General features: G+C 37.5%; 1 long non-coding RNA gene across 1 annotated transcript in view; it reads right to left on the bottom strand.

Moving 5' to 3' along the window:
- Positions 1 to 16,821, bottom strand: part of LOC125156042 (uncharacterized) — a 46,819-nt gene extending 29,998 nt beyond the window's left edge. The window contains exon 1 of the long non-coding RNA XR_007148449.1: positions 16,696 to 16,821. This is a non-coding gene — a long non-coding RNA (uncharacterized LOC125156042). The remainder of the gene's footprint in view (positions 1 to 16,695) is intronic.
- Positions 16,822 to 20,471: the final 3,650 nt, after the last annotated feature.

Here is a 20,471-nt window from a genome sequence, read left to right as displayed (position 1 = left end):
GAGGGCCCTATCAGGGTGGGCCTTGTGGACCTCCTTAGGGAAGCTGAGTCATATCCTATTCCTGATGCTGAACTACATGTTGTGTTGTGTTTGTTGTGTTGTGTTTTATTGTCTGTTTACATTGCTTTGAGCTACAATTTCTGAGCTGAGTAAATGTCAGGTCACTTTTCTGGGGCCTCAGTTTCCTCATCATGAGTTAAGAAGTTTGGTTTAAATGAGCACTTAGATCCCTTCTAGTCTGGAGATTTATGTCTGTTTTATCTTATTCCTTTAGTCTCTTATTTGTGTGATTAAGTTCCATGTAAAACGAAGCTTTACCAAGTGTATATATCTCTGCCTCAGCTCAGTATGGAAGGAAAGTCCAGTGAAACCCAGGGTGATTGCAGTTTAAAGCAGCAATGCCCCCTTTACTCAACTTCAGTGTGGGAGATGGTCAGGATGACATAACAGTAGTAGAATTACAAGTTAGGGATGCACACGGGTAAAGCCAAATTTTATATTAGTGAGGCATGATTCTCATAAAACGCCATTACTATAGCATGTACGAATCCTTTGTTCTTGGCTGTCCTAATTGCAATGAACTCTGAATCAGAGATGCAGATTGTCCTGTCATCTCTTTTACTCTATTGCCTCATTCTCATTTCTTGTTTTGCCAAAATTATGTTGTCCTGCAACCCAGTCAGCTCTGCCCTCCCTGTCTCTTATCCTCATCTATGACCTTACTCTGTTTGGGGGCCCTTGCTGCAGAATTCACTTTTTTGATCCGCCCTGTTGCAAAACTATTTTTTATCTCTTATTATAGTCAATGAGCTTTGCTTCCCATCCCTTTAAGTTTGGCTTTATCTCATTCATGTTCCTTGGTAAAATTAGAATCAATTTCCATTTTGCCAGTAGTTTCTTGAAAACTTCCTGTTTGCAAAAACTTCATGATTAAGACTCACAGGTATATATACGTGTAGAGTTTTCTTTCCTTTCCTATCTCTCTCTCCTGCTTCCTCTCTCATTCCCTCCTCTTTGCACCTTTCTTCATCACCCAGAAAGGATGTAAAAGATCTTAAAAATGAAATATAGTACAACATGACTAGATCAAATGAAAGCAAATTTTTTTGACTAAGGAAATCACGTTAGAGGGGAAATAAAAGAAGTCAGGAATGAGGTTAATTTCAAAACAAGTGCTCAGAGTTTCTTCCTGCAGGTTTATAAGAGGCAAGACACAAATTTGACTCTAAGCAATTTAGCAGCTAATGCCTAAAGGAAAACCTGATTCACTGTATCCAAAAGATAGACACAAGCAGCATCAAGGTGAAGGGCAACATTTCTCAGTGCAGAGAATTGAGAAGAATTTCTCCCATGGACCCTCTTGAAGAAGGTACACCATGTACATGCTATATCTTGTAAAAGCCAGCCATACATATGACTTTTTAAAGGTCTTTATTTTTGGACTTATATCATTCCAAAGCCAATTCGTTAAAAGTAATTTTAGAGGACTACAACATAGTCCTGATTTGCAGTTCTGTACTGGGCTAGCTAACCTAGGGACAGATCTTAAAAGCTGGAGAGCAGCACTGCACATTCTGTGGTTCACTATTCAGAAGAGATGGTGGGTTGGGAAAGGAGAAAGCTTTCCATGGCCAAATTAGTTTGGATTTGCAAACTCTCTTTGAAGATTCAAAATGTACTTTAACATATAAAGGTTCTGAAAAGTGCTGTAGTAAAGAAACATTCTTACTTTTGTTTAGCCTACTTTTTGCTCAAATATATTTAAACATGGAGCTAGTTTTTATTGTCATTGTGTTGTCTCCCAGTCCATTACTTTGGGCCACTTCACTATGTTCAAAGAGCAGATTAGTAGTTGATAAATTAATTGGGTTAATCACACATAAATTCTTATTTTCTTAAACATATTAGAATATATCAGCTTCTAGATTGTTACAAGATCATGGTGGAAATTAGGTGAAGTTGAATTACATCTCATTAAAGAGTTCAATGACATTTTACTTGAAGTCAAACAAAAGCTCTTCCTTTTAGAATATAAGAAAGTGTCCACTTTAGTATTTTTTTTAAATTTTTTTTTCAACGTTTATTTATTTTTGGGCCAGAGAGAGACAGAGCATGAACGGGGGAAGGGCAGAGAGAGAGGGAGACACAGAATGGGAAACAGGCTCCAGGCTCCGAGCCATCAGCCCAGAGCCGACGGGGGCTCGAACTCACGCGAGATCACTCGAGATCTCGCGAGATCGTGAACTCACCGACCGCGAGATCGTGACCTGGCTGAAGTCGGACGCTTAACTGACTGCGCCACCCAGGCGCCCCTCCACTTTAGTATTTTTAAAAAATGACTACTTAAAATACTACTGACATAAATTTAACCACACTCATTTACAATTTTTCAAATATACTGAACATAAATTAAAAATAATTCAATTGTTAGTACTTGAGTTTTTTTGAGCAAAAAGTGTTTCTCTTTTAAATTAACTAGTCATTTTTATATATCATAAGGCTACACAACGATTAAATTTATAAAACAAACATTTCTAGACATGCACCAAACACTTTCAGCAAGACTTGTATGTTTAATCTCTAAGTAAAAATGAACAATTAACAATAAATCCTATCTTAGTTTCCCTTTTCAGTGAAAAGAGACAGGAAATTAATGGAAGATATTTAAAGAAACACTGTTGAATGCCTTCCTGCTCTATTATTAGACATACAAAATTCTCCTTAGGTCTATTTTTTTTCCCAAGCAAACAAACAAATAAACAAGGATCAATGAATTAATTGCATATGAGTCAGAAGTTCTCCCCCAAATATTTTCCAAGCAGCACCTTTGCAGAAGTTAGTTCTTTTCCATTCTCAGTCTGTTCTCTTTCCTTTAGTTATACAAACATGCTATTTGGGGATCACTTATTTATCTGAGGTATAATACAGATTCCAGCCTATCTTCATTTTTAGAACCCACATGATAATTAAATTCTCTACTGAGAAAATTACTGGGCACAGAGAAGAAACCCTTCTTTACTACGTTAGACTTTACTGTTAAGAGGAGTTTTGCATGTTGGACATTTTTAAAGGATTATAAACTATCAGTTGAAGCCTCTAGAGATATATACTTCCCTTTTGAAAGTTATGGACAATACATAACATTACAACTGGAAGGGGTCCTACCCCATAATTTTATAGAGGCAGAGACTGAAGTTAGGCACAGAAAGAGATTTTTCCCATGATACATACAAGCTGGTGGCCAAAATGAAAACAAAGCCTGAGTATTCTTATTCCTAAACCAGTGGTTTCCCCACAATACCATGCTGATAGTTTACAGAAATCTCTATAGACAGATCAAATTTTTTTCTGTTGATGAAATAGGTTTATAAAAGCATGAAGTCATAGAGCTTATAAGTATGTACTAAGTACTGACTGTATTTGTAAATAACAGAGTAACAACACAGTGAGTCAGAATATCCCAAGATGTGAAGTGATTCTGGTGTTCGGACGAAGCTTACCATGCTCAGTCCACTTATTACACTGAAAAAATACACAAAATGTGTTACTTTCACATGGATCATCTTTGGTGCTCTTTTCTCTAAAGTTCAACCACCATGGGGCGCCTGGGTGGCGCAGTCGGTTAAGCGTCCGACTTCAGCCAGGTCACGATCTCGCGGTCCGTGAGTTCGAGCCCCGCGTCAGGCTCTGGGCTGATGGCTCGGAGCCTGGAGCCTGTTTCCCATTCTGTGTCTCCCTCTCTCTCTGCCCCTCCCCCATTCATGCTCTGTCTCTCTCTGTCCCAAAAATAAATAAAAAACGTTGAAAAAAAAATTTTTAAAAAGAAATACACATCTCTAGCCCAGATCTCTGCCCGGAAGTCTAGCATCATAAATCAACTGCCAATGGGACATCTCTCCTAAGTTCCTCAAGGACCTTCAATTTAACATGGTGAAATTCGAAACTATCATCTTGAGTGCTCAATCCTGTCCTTACCCGGAATGCCTATCCCAGGAACACTCTCACGAACTCTGCACCTTCCCAATCTGGAAATCTGGGCATCACCCTGGACACCTTCCTCACCCCAATTCTCACATCCAATCAGTCACCAAGTCCTGGAACTAGTATCTTTTGCATCCACCACCTTCTTTCCATCTTCCTTGCAGAGCTTTAGCTCAAACTCCTGCTATTTTTGCTGTACTGCAACAACCTCCTAATTAATTTCCTGCACCTCCTATCATTCATTTTCAGACCACTAACCAACCCTTTCTAATGTTCAGGCAGCAGAATATTATATTTAAAGTAGTTATATTTAAAATAAAAATATTATATTTACTTGGTTATCAGAGCCCTTTAAAATTCTACATAATCCAGTAGATACCATAAGTCTTTTGCTTGGGGAGCTGGCTGATGTTAAAGGTATTAGCTGTTGGTGTAAGCTGTTGCTTGAGTTCAGTACTATTAATACATTTTCTGTGCTTCTTCCTTGTTTTATTAAATACCACAGGAGAAAAACAAAAGGAACATGACAGCTATAGTTTGGCCTTTATCGACATATAATTAAATAAATTTTAATAATTTTCATGAAACATATTAATCTCATCACTTACTTGGGAGTAACATGTGTAGACAGATGTGGATAGAAAAACTAGAAACGGCACTATCATCTGACTTCTCCTTTAAAAATGCTTATTTAGGGGCGCCTGGGTGGCTCAGTCAGTGAAGCATCCGACTCTTGGCTTCAGCTCAGGTCACAGTCTTAGGATTCATGAGTTCAAGCCCCACATAGTGCTCTATGCTGACAATGCAGAGCCTGCTTGGGATTCTCTCTCTCTCTCTCTCTCTGCTCCTCCCCTACTCACTTTCTCTCTCTCTCTCTCCCAAAATAAATAAACTTGAAAAAACTAAAAAATAAATAAAAATAAAAATGTTTATTTAGATCTAAGAAAGGCATGAAGTTAGCAATGTATGTAAATGTTAAGCAAATAAAGGGTTATGGGAAAGGTTTATAAACGTGAATGCATGTTATGGTCATTGGGAGAAGTTCTAGAAAGCATGAATGTGTGTGTGTGTCTGTGTGTGTGTGTGTGTGTGTGTGTGTGTGTGTGTGCGCATGTACCATGCACACTTATGTGTGCATGCATACAAGTACAAGTGCTTGTATAGTTGTCTCATTTTCTCCCATTCTCAGCAAATACAGTTTTGAGCCATTGCTTCATCGAGATTAACACTGCAGCTGACAGGTCTAACTTCTGAAAAATGACACATGTACTTTCTGGAGATTATAATAGGAATAAAATACTCACATTCTTTATTCTCTTTACTGTAATTTTCCTCACAAGCTCATTGACTCTGTCCCTTTGGTAATTTCTTTTGCTGGTATTTAAAAAAATTCATACTTTTCTTTTTCTTCAAAGAAATTGAAGGGTTAATTAATGACACCTGCAATAGCCAGGCAGCCAGGTACCCTCATGGTTTCATAACCCTACCATATGAGACAAGCACCTGGGCATTTGCACTTCAATCAATAGATCTCCTTTTTATATCTTTCCAACCCAATGAACTCTGCTGAATAATATGTATGGTTCTTATTCAAAAGAGGAATCCTTAAGAATCTATCAGTAGTCCCTATTTAGTTATTTGGTAACCTTACATAGCCCAGAATCCCTCTCTTTCCTTTTATTCCTGTCACCATTTCTAGAGCATTCCAAATAGTTAATATACCCAGGAATCCTCACAATGCTCATATCAGATTGTGTATGAGAACACACATAGGCAGATATAGGAAATCATACAGAAACAAAATAAATCCACAAAATCATAAGACTTTCAGAGTTTGATAAGAGTACATAACCCAACATCCTCATTTTCTAGAGAAACTAATTTTGCCCCAGGGAAGTAATTCAGATTTATGGTCCACAGCCAGTAAATAGACCAATTGATACTAGTACCCAACATTATTATTTCCTCAAGGGTACTGAGGACAGGTAGGGTTATGGCAACTGTTGCATCAAGTCCCTGTGCTCTGATCTAGCATTTAAGGGAATGCCTATTTCCAAGCCCGTATCATTAAATTATCATTTTTAGAGTAAGCGTGTCAGAACTGAGGAGAATGCATCTGTACAGGTCTGGAAATGTGCATAAGCATATCAGGTGGCAATTTGGGGAAGACTCTTATCCCAAATTTCTGCTCCATTAGTTTGTTCCATTGCTCACCACTTCTCACTGGAGGATTATACTTCCTGGCATCAAGTAGGCTACACATGGCTTCAGTCATTTGTGTCAAATGACTGGAGGGATCACTGCCTGCCTTATTTCCTCTCTCTCCCTTCATTCCAACCTCCTTCCTCCTTCCTTTCATTTATTTTATTTTATTTTATTTTATTTCCTCTCTCCCTTTCTTCCTCATGTATTTATCAGTGTCTGTCATGTGCCAAGCATTGTAATAGGAATTGCAAAAAGAAAGATTAGAAACTCAGTCTTTATCTGCAAAGAGTTCAAAGTCCAGTGAGGAAGATATATCTATATCTATATCTATATCTATATCTATATCTATATCTATATCTACACACACATATATATATGTGTATATATATGTATACACATATATATACACATATATATATGTGTATACACATTTATATATGTGTGTGTATATATATATATGTGTGTATATATATATATGTGTGTGTGTGTATATATATATCCCTTTCTATTGAAATCTTTGAAGTCTGTCCTGATCATTTCCATGCTATCTCTGCCTTTCAATTCAACTCCCTGTTAGGTTTTCCCTCCCCTGGGTTTCTATGATACTTGGTAATACTTGGAAATTCCTTACCAAGTATCATAGGAACCCAGGGAAGGGAAAACCTAACAGTGGAATTGAATTGAAAGGCAGAGATAGCATGGAAATGATCAGGACAGGCTTCAACGATTTCAATAGAAAGGGCCATGTCCATTTTACAAGTATGTGCTGAGGATTGTTCTAGGCACTGGAGATTACTGAAGTAATCAGTTCTTGCAGTTTGCTCAGGATTTTCTTCATTTTAAAACTAAAAGCCTCACATCTTAGAAGCTTCCTCAGTTCCGGGCAAACCTGGATGGTTGCTCATTCTACCAGAGACAGAGTCACAAATAAGACCAAGGCAATCTTTAGGGCATGGACTTTTGTCTAGCATGGGGAACACACACTAAACACATAATTACTAAATGTGCATTTTTATGTAGTTACAGTTATTTCATTTTATCTATAATTTCATAGTATTTTACTTAGTTGCACATCTAACAAAGAAAAATAGTTCTGTAGGACAGAGAATATTTTCCTAAAGAATGTTTAGGCTGAGACTTTAAAGACAGGCAGGCATTAACCAAGCAAAGAGCAGCAGTAAGAGGAAACGGCAAAATATAACATGGAAAGAGACTGGTGCTCTGCACATTTAAGAACGGATAGGAGGCCAGCAGGTCTGAGCCAGTGGTGCAGGATAAGCCTGGAGGCACAGCAGGATCAGATGATGCCTGGTATTGAGGGTCGTGTTAGGGATTTCTAACATTATGCTAAGAACAAAGGGAAGTCATTGAAAGGTTCTAAAGAATGTGGACATGATCAGCATTTTTTAAAGAGGTTACTACTATTTGGAGCATGAACTTGGAAGTAGTATAAAGAGAGGCTGTGTCAGAGCAATGGGGAAGCTATTGCTATAATCTTGAATATAGATTTGAACGAGATGGCCAAAGGCAGAGGAAGAAAGATGAGGAAGAAAGATGAGGAAAGGTGAGAAAAGTTACAAAGAATACAACTGACAGGACTTTTGTTGGTTGACTGGGTGTTGAGAGTGAATGCAAAATGAGGTGACATTTACTTCGATCACTGAATTATTAAACCCAGGAGGATTGAAAAATCAATTTTGACAATAATATCTTTGAGGTGCTTGTAAGGTATCCAATGGGAGATGTCAAGCAGACAATTAAGTGTGTGTGTGTGTTCACATGAATGCAGAAGAGAGTGTGGAGGTGGAGATATAAATTTAGGGGTTGTCAGCACAGAGGTGGTATTTAAAGCCACAAGAATGGGTAACATTACCTGGAGAGACTGACAAGAGTGATATGAGATATGGTAGATGCAGTAGAAGAGAGGAGAGTATTTGCAAGAGAGTGATGGTATGGATGTATTGTGGAATCTGGGCCGGTGAAATAAAGGATTGAAAACCAAAGGGGATTAATGACTAGATAAAAAAGAAGCTTCCTTGGAAAGAGGGGTGATCAAGGCATTAGTGAACCCAGTAAGGTGAAGGAACGATTTCAGGAATGAATGTTTGAATGAGCAAGTTAGCTAGAAGGTTAAGAGAAAGGTGATTTTCAATGAGTGATTTTGGAGGTTGTACCATTTCACCTTGAAGACAAGGTCCAAAGTGCGACCATGGTAGGAGATGACTGTGGAGAAATGAATACGAATATCTATATGAAAGTTAAAGTCTCCTAGGATGATGGCTGGTGTTGGGGTGGAAAGAAAGACACAGAGTCTTAGAAATGGAGTCCTCAATAAATGAAGGGGATATGACTGGGCAGTCACTGGCTGGCTGCAGTGAAGAGAAAGGGTGGTTTAACTCAGTGATAGAAGCTTCAAGGAGACGTGTTTTGTTTTGTTTTGTTTTTTTCAGTTTTATTGAGACATAATTGACATACAATAGTGTTAGTCTGAGGTGTACAACATAATGATTTGATATATGCATAAATTGCATATATCAGTAAGTTTGGTTAATGTCAATTACAAACTATTTTATCTTCTGAAGAGAACCTTTAAGATCTCCTCTCTTAGCAACTTTCAAATATACAATGCAGTATTGTTACCTATAGTCACAATGCTGTACATTATACTCTCAGGATTTATTTTATAACTGGAGATTTATATCTTTTGATAACCTTCGCCCATTTCCCCTACTGTCCATCTCCTTCCTCTGGGAAACACCAATCCATTCTCTATATTTATGAGTTTGGTTTTCTATATCCCACATATAAGTGAGATATATCCCACATATTTGCCTTTCTCTGACTTACTCCATTTAGCAGAATACCCTCAATGTCCATCCATGTTGTAAAAAATTATAAGATTTCCTTCTTTTTTATGGCTGAATAATATTTCATGTCTTATTATATATATGTGTATGTATATATATCACATTTTCTATATCATTCATTCATCAATGGACACTTAGGTTACTTCCATATCTTGGCTATTGTAAAAAATGCTTCAGTAAACAAAGGGGTTCAGATATCTTTTTTTGTTTGTTTCCTTTGGATGTATACCCAGAAGTGGGATTACTGGATCAAATGATAGTTCTATTTTTAATTTTTTTTTGAGGAAGCTCCATAGTGTTTTTTATAGTGGTTGCATCAATTTACAATCCTACCAACAGTATACAAGGTTCCCTTTCTCCACATCCTCATCAGCACCTGCTATCTCTTTTCTTTCTGATAATAGCCATTTTCACAGGTATATGGTGATACCCCTTTGTGGTTTTGATTTGCATTTCCCTGACATTAGTGACGCTGAGTACCTTTTCATATACCCGTTGGTCATTTAGATGTCATTTTTGGAAAAAATGTCTATTCAGTTCCTCTGCCCATTTTTTAATGGAATTGTTTGTTTTTGTTTTTGTTTTTCTTTGAGTTGTATGATTTTTAAAATATTTTGGATATTAATCCCCTATCAGATGTATGATTTGCAAATATTTCTCTCTTATTCTGTAGGTTGCCTTTTCATTTTGTTGATGGTTTCCTTTGGTGAGCAGAAGCTTTTTAGTTTGATATAGTCCCACTTGTTGTTCATTTTGCTTTTGGTGTCAAATCCAAAAATCATTACCAAGACTGATGTCAAGTTGCTTACTGCCTATGTTGTCTTCTAAAAGTTTTATGGCTTCGGGTCTTATGTTCCAGTTGTTAATCCAGGTTGAGTTGATTTTTGTGTATGGTATAAGGTAGGGGTCCACTTTCACAGAATATGACTATCTAGTTTTCCCAGCACACTTTGTTGAAGAGACTGTCTTTCTTCCATTGTATATTCTTGTCTCCTTTGTTGTAAATTAATTGACCATTTTTTTTTTTCTTTTTAAAACCAGGAGTGGAAGTGGGGGCTGCTATGGGGATAAGGAGAAAGATATGAAAGTGGTATGGGAAGGAAAGACACTGTTCCCATTTTTCACTCCTAAGTTACGTGAAAGGTAACAGAAGGAACGTCTCCCTTTGAGAGTGTTGTAGAAAACGTAGGTTTCTCTGAGAACAGCCAGGTTTCAAGTAAGGCAGGGAGATTGAGGAAGTTGATAAGGAAAATCATATCATTATTTTGAAAAGCATAACCAAAGTGCTTGGGAGGCGGGAAGTAATGGGGTTTGGGGTTCAAACAGTCTGGAGACAGGTTGGTTTAACAAAGGGGTTTTTTTATGAGTAATAACTGGTAAAGTCAGGAATAAGTGAAAGGTGGATTAATTCTTTCTTTGGGGAGGATAAGTATTTGGGTTTGGTAGCAGTGGCAGAGGTTTTGGTGTGGAACCAGGTACTATTTTCCTAGTGATCCTCTCTTCTTTTGCATTGAGTGTGGCAGGTATGGTTGCGGAAGCACTGTGAGTGGTTCTGATTGGGACAATGGTCTTAATTAAGCATGCTTTGATCTTTGGTTATCTATCTCTCACCTAACATTGAATAACTGCTTTGTTCCAATGGTCATGGCTTTACAGATTTTGTTCTGTCAGATGATAACCATTACTGTATATTTATGTAGGTTTGTGTTATCCATCCACTTCCTTCAATATCAGCCTCAATATTTAGAAATGCTTGTTTCCTTTGCTGAGTTTCTTAGGTCATGGATGATATACCTGGCCCAGTGATTTTTCTGGCACTCAACTGACTCTCCGTGTGACCTCTAACAACCTCAATGCAATGTGAAAGTTCACCTTTGGAGTTTCCTGGTGCAGGACCTGAGAAAAAACAAATGAACACTAGCTTGCTAAGAGTCAAAGATTACTTTCAATATTTTTGTAAACTATTTCCTTTCTACTGAAAAATGGCCAGTCATAGATTACTTGCTGTTATTTGATAGTTATGGGATGTAGAAACCTTGAGAATATGTCAAATTTTAGCATATACATAAAAGTTAAAGTTTAGAAATAAAAGGCTATGAATTTGAGTTTTCCTATACTCTGTAACCACACTCTGCAGACCGTGTTTACCCCTGAGGGTGAAATGGTTCAGCTTGATCAGCCGGCCCACAAAGACGTCTAAGCCCAAATCCCTCCTGGCTTTTGTTTATGTAACATTCTCTCCTTGGCCTTATCACAGAAAGGCCAGAGGGCTGCAATCCTTATCTAGAAACCACTACCAAGGATTTCTGCTTAACTTGCTTATGCCATTTACCTTCAAGTCTTCAAAGAAGGAAGACAGGCTCTTATTCAGAATTACCTGCCACTAGTCTAAACTGCCTCATTCCTATGCTCTTGGTACAATCCTGAGAAAGGGAACCTGGGCAGATTTTCTTGGTATATGATGCAGTTCTTATTCCTTGTTCTTGATTGGGCCTAGATTTGTTTAATTATGAGTTGTTTGCTTATTTATATATTTAAATATATATATACACATATATATAGTATATATATATTTATTTTTATATACTTGTGATATAAATTATTATTCTTTGTGTGTTCATTAGACCTCAAGTGCTATGCTCTAGTGTCTGCTTTAAAGGTAAATAAAATACACTTAATGCTATGTATGCTCAAGGAAAGATGAAGACCAAGATTCCTGGAACTAATTGTGATCCCCTGTATATCCTGCAAAAATATTCCATGCCTCCAAAAACAGTTCTGTAGAAAACACATGAGATTTTCTTAGCCTGACACTGCTCAACAAAAATTTAGAGCTACATTCCCAGAATTATGTACAGAGCCACTTCATAAGCTCCCCCAAGAAAATATGGCTCATTATCTGACAGTCCAGTCCTCAATCTATTTTTTTAATTTTTTTAATGTTTATTCATTTTTTGATAGAGAGAAACAGAGTGTGAGTGGGGGATGAGCAGAGAGAGAGGGAGACACAGAATTCAAAGCAGGGTCCAGGCTCTGAACTGACAGCACAGAGCCCCACGCGGGGCTCGAACTCATGAACCGTGAGATCATGACCTGAGCTGAAGTCGGACGCTTAGCCGACTGAGCCACCCAGGCACCCCCAGGCCTCAATCTTAATTAAAAACAAAACAATCTGAATACAAACCCCCTGTTATTATCCAGTTTGGTTCCCCACCTTATTTATAAAACCTAGCTCTCAATGAATTTTGAGTGTTTTCAGAATACTAAGATGTTACTATGGAAGATACTTGTATATTGAATTCAAACAACTGAATTGAGAGTCAGAGGTTGAGTTGGGGTTCTTACACCTAGGATGTTGACTTTGTGAAAGTCATTTATGGTTTTAAGTCTCCATGTCTTTGTTTGTCAGACATAGTTAATAATGATTCCCTGAGTTATGTCTTGAGTTCCTGTTAGATGTGCTCTCTGCACATATAACATGATGACTCCTTGTTCTTCTAAGGATTGGATTAGACAAAGTTTGTGCACTGGTTCCATGACTGAGCAGTGTTATAAAAGTAATACACTTCAGGCTGGAAACAAATGAAAAGGAAGTTCTGAAAATGTTTTGATCATTGGTGGTTTCACCAGAGTAAATATTTGACTTACCAAGGTACCTGGAACCCAGTGAATATTTATCAAATGGATAAATTTACTGAGTACTTGGACTTCAGGAGAAAATTAATAGCCTTACCATGTCCTGGTGAAATCTGTGAATAAACGAATGAATGAAAATAACTTACTGGTAAAATATACATTCTTACATGGTAAGGGAGGTATCCGACATTATTTAACACTTGTATTTGCTACACAATGGATGAAAATATACAAATATATATGTCATTCCATAAGGAGTGTGCAACATTCCTTACAAAAAATAAAAAGTGTAACACTCCTTAAGACAAATATCACTGTTGTTTTTTTCCTAGCTTTATGTGTTTAACTCTGAGCTCATTAGTTTACAGTCTTTTTGTTTTCTTTCTTTCTTTCTTTTTTTCTTTCTTTCTTTCTTTCTTTCTTTCTTTCTTTCTTTCTTTTTAATTTATTTTGAGAGACAGCAAGTGGGGGAGGGGCAGAGAGAGAGGGAGAGGGATAGAGCATCCCAGGCAGGCTCTGCACTGTTCAGAGCCCAACATGGGGCTCGAACCCAGGAGCCATGAGATCATGACCTGAGCCGAAGTCTGATGCTTGACTGACTGAGTCACCCAGGTGCCCCCAGTCTTTTTGGTTTTCTAATAGATGTACTTAAGGCTTTGATTTTCTCTATAAGTACTTCTTTAGCTGCATTCCAAAAGAGTTGATATGATGAGTTTTCAAAACTATTAGTTTCAAATGTTTTGTAATTTCCCTTGAATGTCATCTTTAAATTATGAATGATTTAGAAGTATGCCATTTAGTTTCAAAATACATGGGGAAGTGGTTTGGACATCTTTTTATTGGTGATTTCTAATAATCACTAATATTGCATTGTTTTCAGACACGATGGTCATTATGATATTGATTCAATGAAATTTATTGATACTTCCCTTGTGGTCTAGCTGTGAATATGTTCCATTTGTGCTTGAAAAAAAATGTATGTTGTCTATTTGACAGGGGCAGGAGCCTATGTGCTATGTGCTTGAGTTAGCCCTTTTTAAATGTTTTGTTCAAATTTAGGGAGCCTTAATTTTCTATAACTCTTGGTCTGCTTCATCTGTCAGCTTCTGAGAGATATGCTTTAAAAATCTCCTACTATAATTGTAGATTTGTCTGTTTCCTCGTGTAAATCCACCAATTTTAAGATGCTTTGTGTATTTTAAGATTATATTATTAAGTAGGTATGATTTCATGATTTTTGTATCTTCTTGGTAATTTGGTTTCCTCATTTACATTAAAAATTTTATCTTTAAAAAAAAGAAAGAAATGTTATACTAGGGGCTTGGTTTCCTGGAGACAAAAATTCTGACTAATAATCTCCTAAAGAAAATAAAAGAGGAAATATTTCTGATTCTCTTTCTTAGCCTAATCATTGGGCTCCATTTGAGGATAAAAAGTCAGTCCTTCATTTATTACTTCATTAATCACTTTATCAAACACTTTTGTATAATGGGTACTGGGGCATATCCTGAGTGAGTCTATGTGAAGCTCACATTTGTACTTTGCAACTTGCTCAAATCCAAAGGCTCCTGGTGGGCAGATAATCACAGCCAACTGTAGTGCTGGATACCACCACACCAATTATTTCTGCAATAATAGGATCATCATCTTACTGTTCTATTGCCTAGAAAGGGTTCTAGTGGCAAAACAAAAAGGGAGTTACCTGGGAAATTGAAGCCAGGTCAGAAAAGCCCCTTACAGAGGATTTATGACTTCCAGAGTCTAGGGTATCTACCCACTGTCAGTTCTCACTTTTAATAATTATAATGATAATAACAATCATAAATTCATATAATGCTTTAAGCATTATTTTTGTTTCATATGTAAAAAATGGGACTCAGACAGCCAACTAAGCATAGTTGGCAGGTGACATGAGAAGGGTAAGATTTGAGGTCTTCTAATTTTTTTAAATTGTTTTTTAATGTTTATTTATTTTTGACAGAGAGAGACAAAGTGTGAGCAAGGGAGGGACAGAGAGAGAGGGAGACACAGAATCTGAAGAAGGCTCCAGGCTCCGAGCTGTCAACACAGAGCCCAACGCGGGGCTTGAACCCACGAACTGTGAGATCATGACCTGAGCCTAAGTCAGATGCCTAACCGACTGAGCCACTCAGGTGCCCCAGAGGTCTCCTAATTTTCAAACATGACATGGCACATTCAAACATAACATAATGTCCTTCTTCTAGCTACTCCTTTCCGCTTCATTTCTGTATTAAAAATTCACAAACCTTACTTTAGAATATGTTAGAATAGAAAAATGTGATCATTTTATTAACCAAGTTTTTTCTCACAAAGGAAAGAATAAACTAGATTTTAATCTGAGGATTGCTTAATTGGCAGATTCATGGACATCAAAAGAGTCAGCATTACTGACTGACTTAGGGTAACATCCAGAAATATTTTATTCATGTAGGGTTTGTTATTTGATACTATCAACAAATTCTTACATATGCACATGGTAAGCATTTTATTTTTTAGAAAGCACAAGAAAGGTATAGAAGGCACCTCAGAATTGGTGTGATTTATTTGTTCTAAATAAACTAACCAAGTATGGTTAAGGATGAATCCACACAAAGATGGTTTTTGCCTTGGGTTTTTTACTTAAATATCTTTAAATCTGCAAGACCCCACCTGAGCCAGCATCCATAAGTGAAATGGTTTTTATATTGATGATATTACCAGATGTGCAGATATGTGATAGCACAGCAGGCTAATGTAGAAGTTGCCTGAAGACCGAGTTTGTGAGTGTCTTTGGGTCATTCATTTGAACCATACTGAAGCCCTGTGCCATGGGGTAGTTCTAAACTTTCAGGGGTGCTCAGAAGATAGGTAGCAGCCTTTTTATTTTAAATAAGGGGCTTTGAAGTGAGAGCCCATTTGAAACCTAGCTCCACTGCTTGTAAGCTGTGTGCCTTAGACAGATTCTTTCTTCATAATCCTGTACCTCAGTTGCCTATTTGTAATATGAAAATAATGATACCTGTATACAGAGGTTTAAATGAGAGATTATTACAAAGCAGTTAGCATCCTCTCTGGCACATAGTTGTCATTCAGTAAATAAAAACTTTCAGAGCTATAGAAAGAAAAGCTATTACATACTAGTCAGTGAATACTCACTATTTGTTTGAATGAGAAAGAAATGAATAAATATAAATATACCAATGATTCATGCATACTGAAGTAGGAGAGAATCCAAAGAAATACATCCTATATCTGAATACCACATCAGGTTTCAAAATGCAGGCTAAGTATGTAAATTAATGGGTCCTGTCATAAATAGCCCTGGACTTCCTAGGCATTATTGTACATTCCCAGCAAACAGAACTATAAATTTGTGTACACAGGAGATCATACCTCAACCTAAGCCCAAGTGGAGTTAATTCTGGGGAACATGATGCAAATCTACCAAAAGGTTTTGCCAAAGGGATTAAGCAGCCAGCTGGGAGACATCTTCAGAAGGGAGTTAAACACATTTGGCCTCATTACTAAACCCTTGTGAGGAGGTCATCAGTGGGAGAGCCCAGTACAGTTATGTATCATTTAGTGCAGCCTTGATCCATTGGGTGTGGGAATTGAAGTAATCTGAAAGAGCTGTTGACCCATATTACTTAGGGTCAAATCTTGATTTTACTGCTTACTGTCTGGCTTACCTTGGGCAACTTTATCAGTATTAGTTTTCTACAGCTCTGTAACAAATTACCATACTTTAGAGCCTTAACACAACACCCATTTATTAGTTCATAATTCTGTGGGTCAGACATCCAAGAGGATGTGATTGAATTCTCTGCTCTTTGGGGTCTCATAGCACTGAGGTCAAGCTGTGAGGTAGGTTGGGGTCTACCTGATATGGAGGATCTGGGGAAGAATTCACTTCCAAGGTCATCCCTGTTTTTCATGACCATTTTTTTACTGTCAGCCTCCAGCCACTATCTTTCCTTGGAGCCCATCTGCATTCTTTGTCACATACCTTCCTCCACATTCAAAGCAAGCTATAGCATGTTGAGTCTTTCTCATGCTTAAAATCTCTCTGACATCCCCATCTGCTTCCAGCTGGAGAAAACTCTTCTTTCTGGATCAGACTTAACTGGGTTAATCTCTGAACCTTAAGGGAAACTGACTTGGAACTTTAAGTACATCTACAGAATCCCATCAACAGTAGTCTGTATTAGTGTTTGAATAACAAGGGAATGGAATTTGGGGGGTTCCTCTTTAGGATTTTGCCAGCCATATTATATAACCTTTCTGTGTTCCACTCTCCTCATGTATAAATTGGGATAATAACAGTGCCTATTTTATGGGGTTGTTGTGAGGATTAAATGATGTAATATATGTAAAGTGTCTAGAACAGTTCTGGCACATAGGAATAGGATCGTTAAGTGTTTATTATTATTAGTTTTGAGGCCCACTGGCCCTAATCCTAAAAGTGGCACCTAGTCAACTCTCCAGTGGTTCAGGCCTCTAGAAGTGGTATTGGTGACAGGGCAGAAAGAGACGTATCTAGTGGGAGAGAGCAGGGATGTAGCAATGCCAAGCATTGGGGGAAGGAAGGAAGGACAGAGCTCCCTGGTGACTGACCAGTTAATCCTAACCACACTGATGACATCTTCCATGGACTCCCAGAAATGCTCAAGGGGCTACTTTCCAAGCTAAGCTCTAGCTCTGTGTTAAAACCCCTTGGGAGCTTTTCAAAGACACTTAGTCTGGGCCTTACCTTAGACCAATTAAATTAAAATTTCAGGCCTGTGTCTAAATAGATTTTTAAAAGCTCCCTAAGTATTTCCACATACTAGCAGGTTATAAAACTGCAGGACTAAAAGGAGCTAGGAAAACACAAAATACTCCTGAAAGAGACCAAAGAACTATCATTACTTATAGATCACACTATCTAAGACTGAATATGAAACTATGAAATTTCATTTTCTTTTGGGTTGAAAACACCCAGCCTTCCAGTGGAACAAATAAAGAGCAGTTCTGGCCTGGCTGTAGGCAAGGTGGATTCGTGGCAGGGAGGGGCAGTACCTCAGGGCAGCTTCTGGGTGGGGAAGCAGTGTGAACAGGCCCACAGGGGAAGCAGCAGCAGCATAGGGAACTTCTCTCTCTGGTCAGTCCCACTCTGGCCTACCAGCCACCACATAGCACTTATATTGGGTCATCCATGTGCAGGGAGATCTAGAGTCAAAATAACAAATGTCACTGAAACTGGAGCTAATCCCACTGTGGTTGTTCCTGAAACCCTTGATTTTTCCCTGTGATTGCTTTGGTCGAGGGAAATCAGGGTTACATGTAAGGGTCAAGTTGGCTGGATTGTTTGTTTGTTTGTTTTTCATCAGCAGACTTGTCCTGGCTGGTATTAAAGTGAGTTATGGGCACATTTCAGCTGGGTGAAATAGAAAAGATAGCTGGATGTAGATTCAATATGGTTGACAATGAGGAAGGCAGCTCAGGATTTCAACTTGGCCTTTGCTAAGCCATAGAGAAGGCAAACTACATATTGATGAATTAACAATATTTTAAAATGTGTGTGTGTGTGTGTGTGTGTGTGTGTGTGTGTGTGTGTTCTGGAATGTTTCTCTTTTAGAAATGCTTTCATAAATTCTACACAGCCTATTTGATAATTCTTAGAATTTTTTAAGTTGTTATTTATGCATTTACATCAGACCGTTTATTTCAAAAACAATTTAGATTACTGTCCCATTTATAAACTCCTACATCAATTTTTAAAAAATTTTAAATCTTGATAATTCGCACTTTAAATGATTTGATGATTTTATTTTTATTTATATAGTTTTCTAGTAAAAGTGTAACTTTTAAGCATGCCCTTTAAAGATCTCATAAGTACTTTTAATCTTTATCTTTAAAGCACTTTCCTGAAAAGTACATTTCCTGGCAAATTATACCACCCTACTTGATTTGGGGTATTTTGGCTGGCCAAGATATTGGTAGAAGAATTGTATGAATTTAAGACATAGGGTACTTTAATTCTCTTCACAGTGAACTCAAAACCCAAGGCAATCATTTGATGCTCTTTCCCATCTTTAAATTGGTTTTCTCATTGTGTCCACTTGACATGCCTTTCTGTCTTAGGCTTCAATGTAGATGTGAATTATTAAAGACCAAACTGGTAGACTGATCAAGTGGAAAAATAGATTACAGGCTGCAGAGATCTTTCAGCCTAGAACCCAAAGTGGGGGGAAGCTTGGGCCAGAGGACAAAAATATTCGAAGTGATTTCCTGAAAGAGAAAACAGAGTCCAGCACTCCAGAACATCGAGACATATGATAACAAATGGGATAAAAGTTTTTGTTTCTTTTTTAAGAAGTATCTTTACTAACTAAGGGCTTATCAAAACAGTCTCCAAATCAAGCAGTTAGAAATATACAATATATAAGTCATTCTAACAGCTATTTTCTCAAATCCACATTGGTTCAGTAGTTGTGAAATATGTGCATTTTCCAAATTATGTGAACAGATAATTGGGTTGGATTGTTTTTAAGACATTAATTTTTTTTTAATTTGTTTTATAGAATTAAGTTAGTTGGGTTATATTTACCATTCTTTAGAATCTTAATACTACTCATCCAAAAATCATTTTTAAATGCTTTTAGAATAAACATAACAGGATAGGGTATCATTGGCTCCATGCCCAAGCACAGAAACCAGCCCTAAGGTGCTTCTCACAGCCATTGAGCCAGCGGAGAGCAGAGCAGGCTGAAACTTACTGAATTCTGAGCTCAGCTACTTTTCCAATAGAGTCTCTAGTTTTTAAATATAACTGATAGCTTTGTAGAAAATCAATCAGTGATCTGAATTATTAGATATCTAATTTAGCTATTTCAGATCTTTTTTTCATTTAAAAAATGAAAAACTGCCTGAGAATGTTGGAAGTCCCAGCAAGAAAAGGACAGTGCTATTTCGGGCTGTCTCTGAAGACTATCATAGAGAAGGGAGGGAGGAAAACGGAGGTAGACACATCTGGGATGCTATTTTCAGTCTCCTGGATTCCAGAAAGACTCTGGAAAGCTGGAAAGAGACCAGAAGTGTAAAAGGAAATGATTAATGAGTAAAGTTGGGGCAGAAGAACTATAGAATGTTTGTTCAGGGATATGACTGAGACCTTGAAACCAGAGAGAACAAGGAAAGGCAGGAAAGAAACCCCCACTTGTATCAGTCCACTGGGGGGACTACTACACATATTAAGTGAACCAGAGCCAAAATTATGTTAAAGAGAAAGAAGGGGTGGGTAGAGAAAGAGAGAGAGATACTGGTCACAATGTTCTGAATCCCACCAAGACCTTGAAGCCTTGGATCAGATATCCTGGAGACAGAGCAGGGGCTCTCAGCCCTGGCTGCATATCAGCTTCCCCAAGAGAGCTTGATAAAATACCCACGCCCAGGTCTTATCCACAAAGGCATAGTACTAAGAACGGCTTTCCACATTGTGAAACCTGTAGATTACAATGATACTTATAGGTCACATGAAAATACATTTCTTAAAGTAATAGTCAAGTCACTTTTAAATAGCAGCATGACATTATTATACAGTATTTTAAGGGAATTCTTAAAGTTAGTTAAATGGTTAAATATGAAACCTTTTCATTTTAATTTGAAGAATGGTAACAGTAATGAAACATTTTATTATGATCTTTGAACAAAGATTATTTAAACAGAACTGTGGAGACCATTGCAACCTATAGATAGGTGCTTCTTAAATAAACATCAATTTGCAAGAGAATCATCTAGGGG

The sequence above is a fragment of the Prionailurus viverrinus genome, chromosome F2 (assembly GCF_022837055.1).
Source record: "Prionailurus viverrinus isolate Anna chromosome F2, UM_Priviv_1.0, whole genome shotgun sequence".
NCBI classification, from domain to species: domain Eukaryota; kingdom Metazoa; phylum Chordata; class Mammalia; order Carnivora; family Felidae; genus Prionailurus; species Prionailurus viverrinus.
The sequence above is the reverse complement of the archived record's forward strand: the minus strand, read 5'-3'. Positions and strand labels throughout refer to the sequence as shown.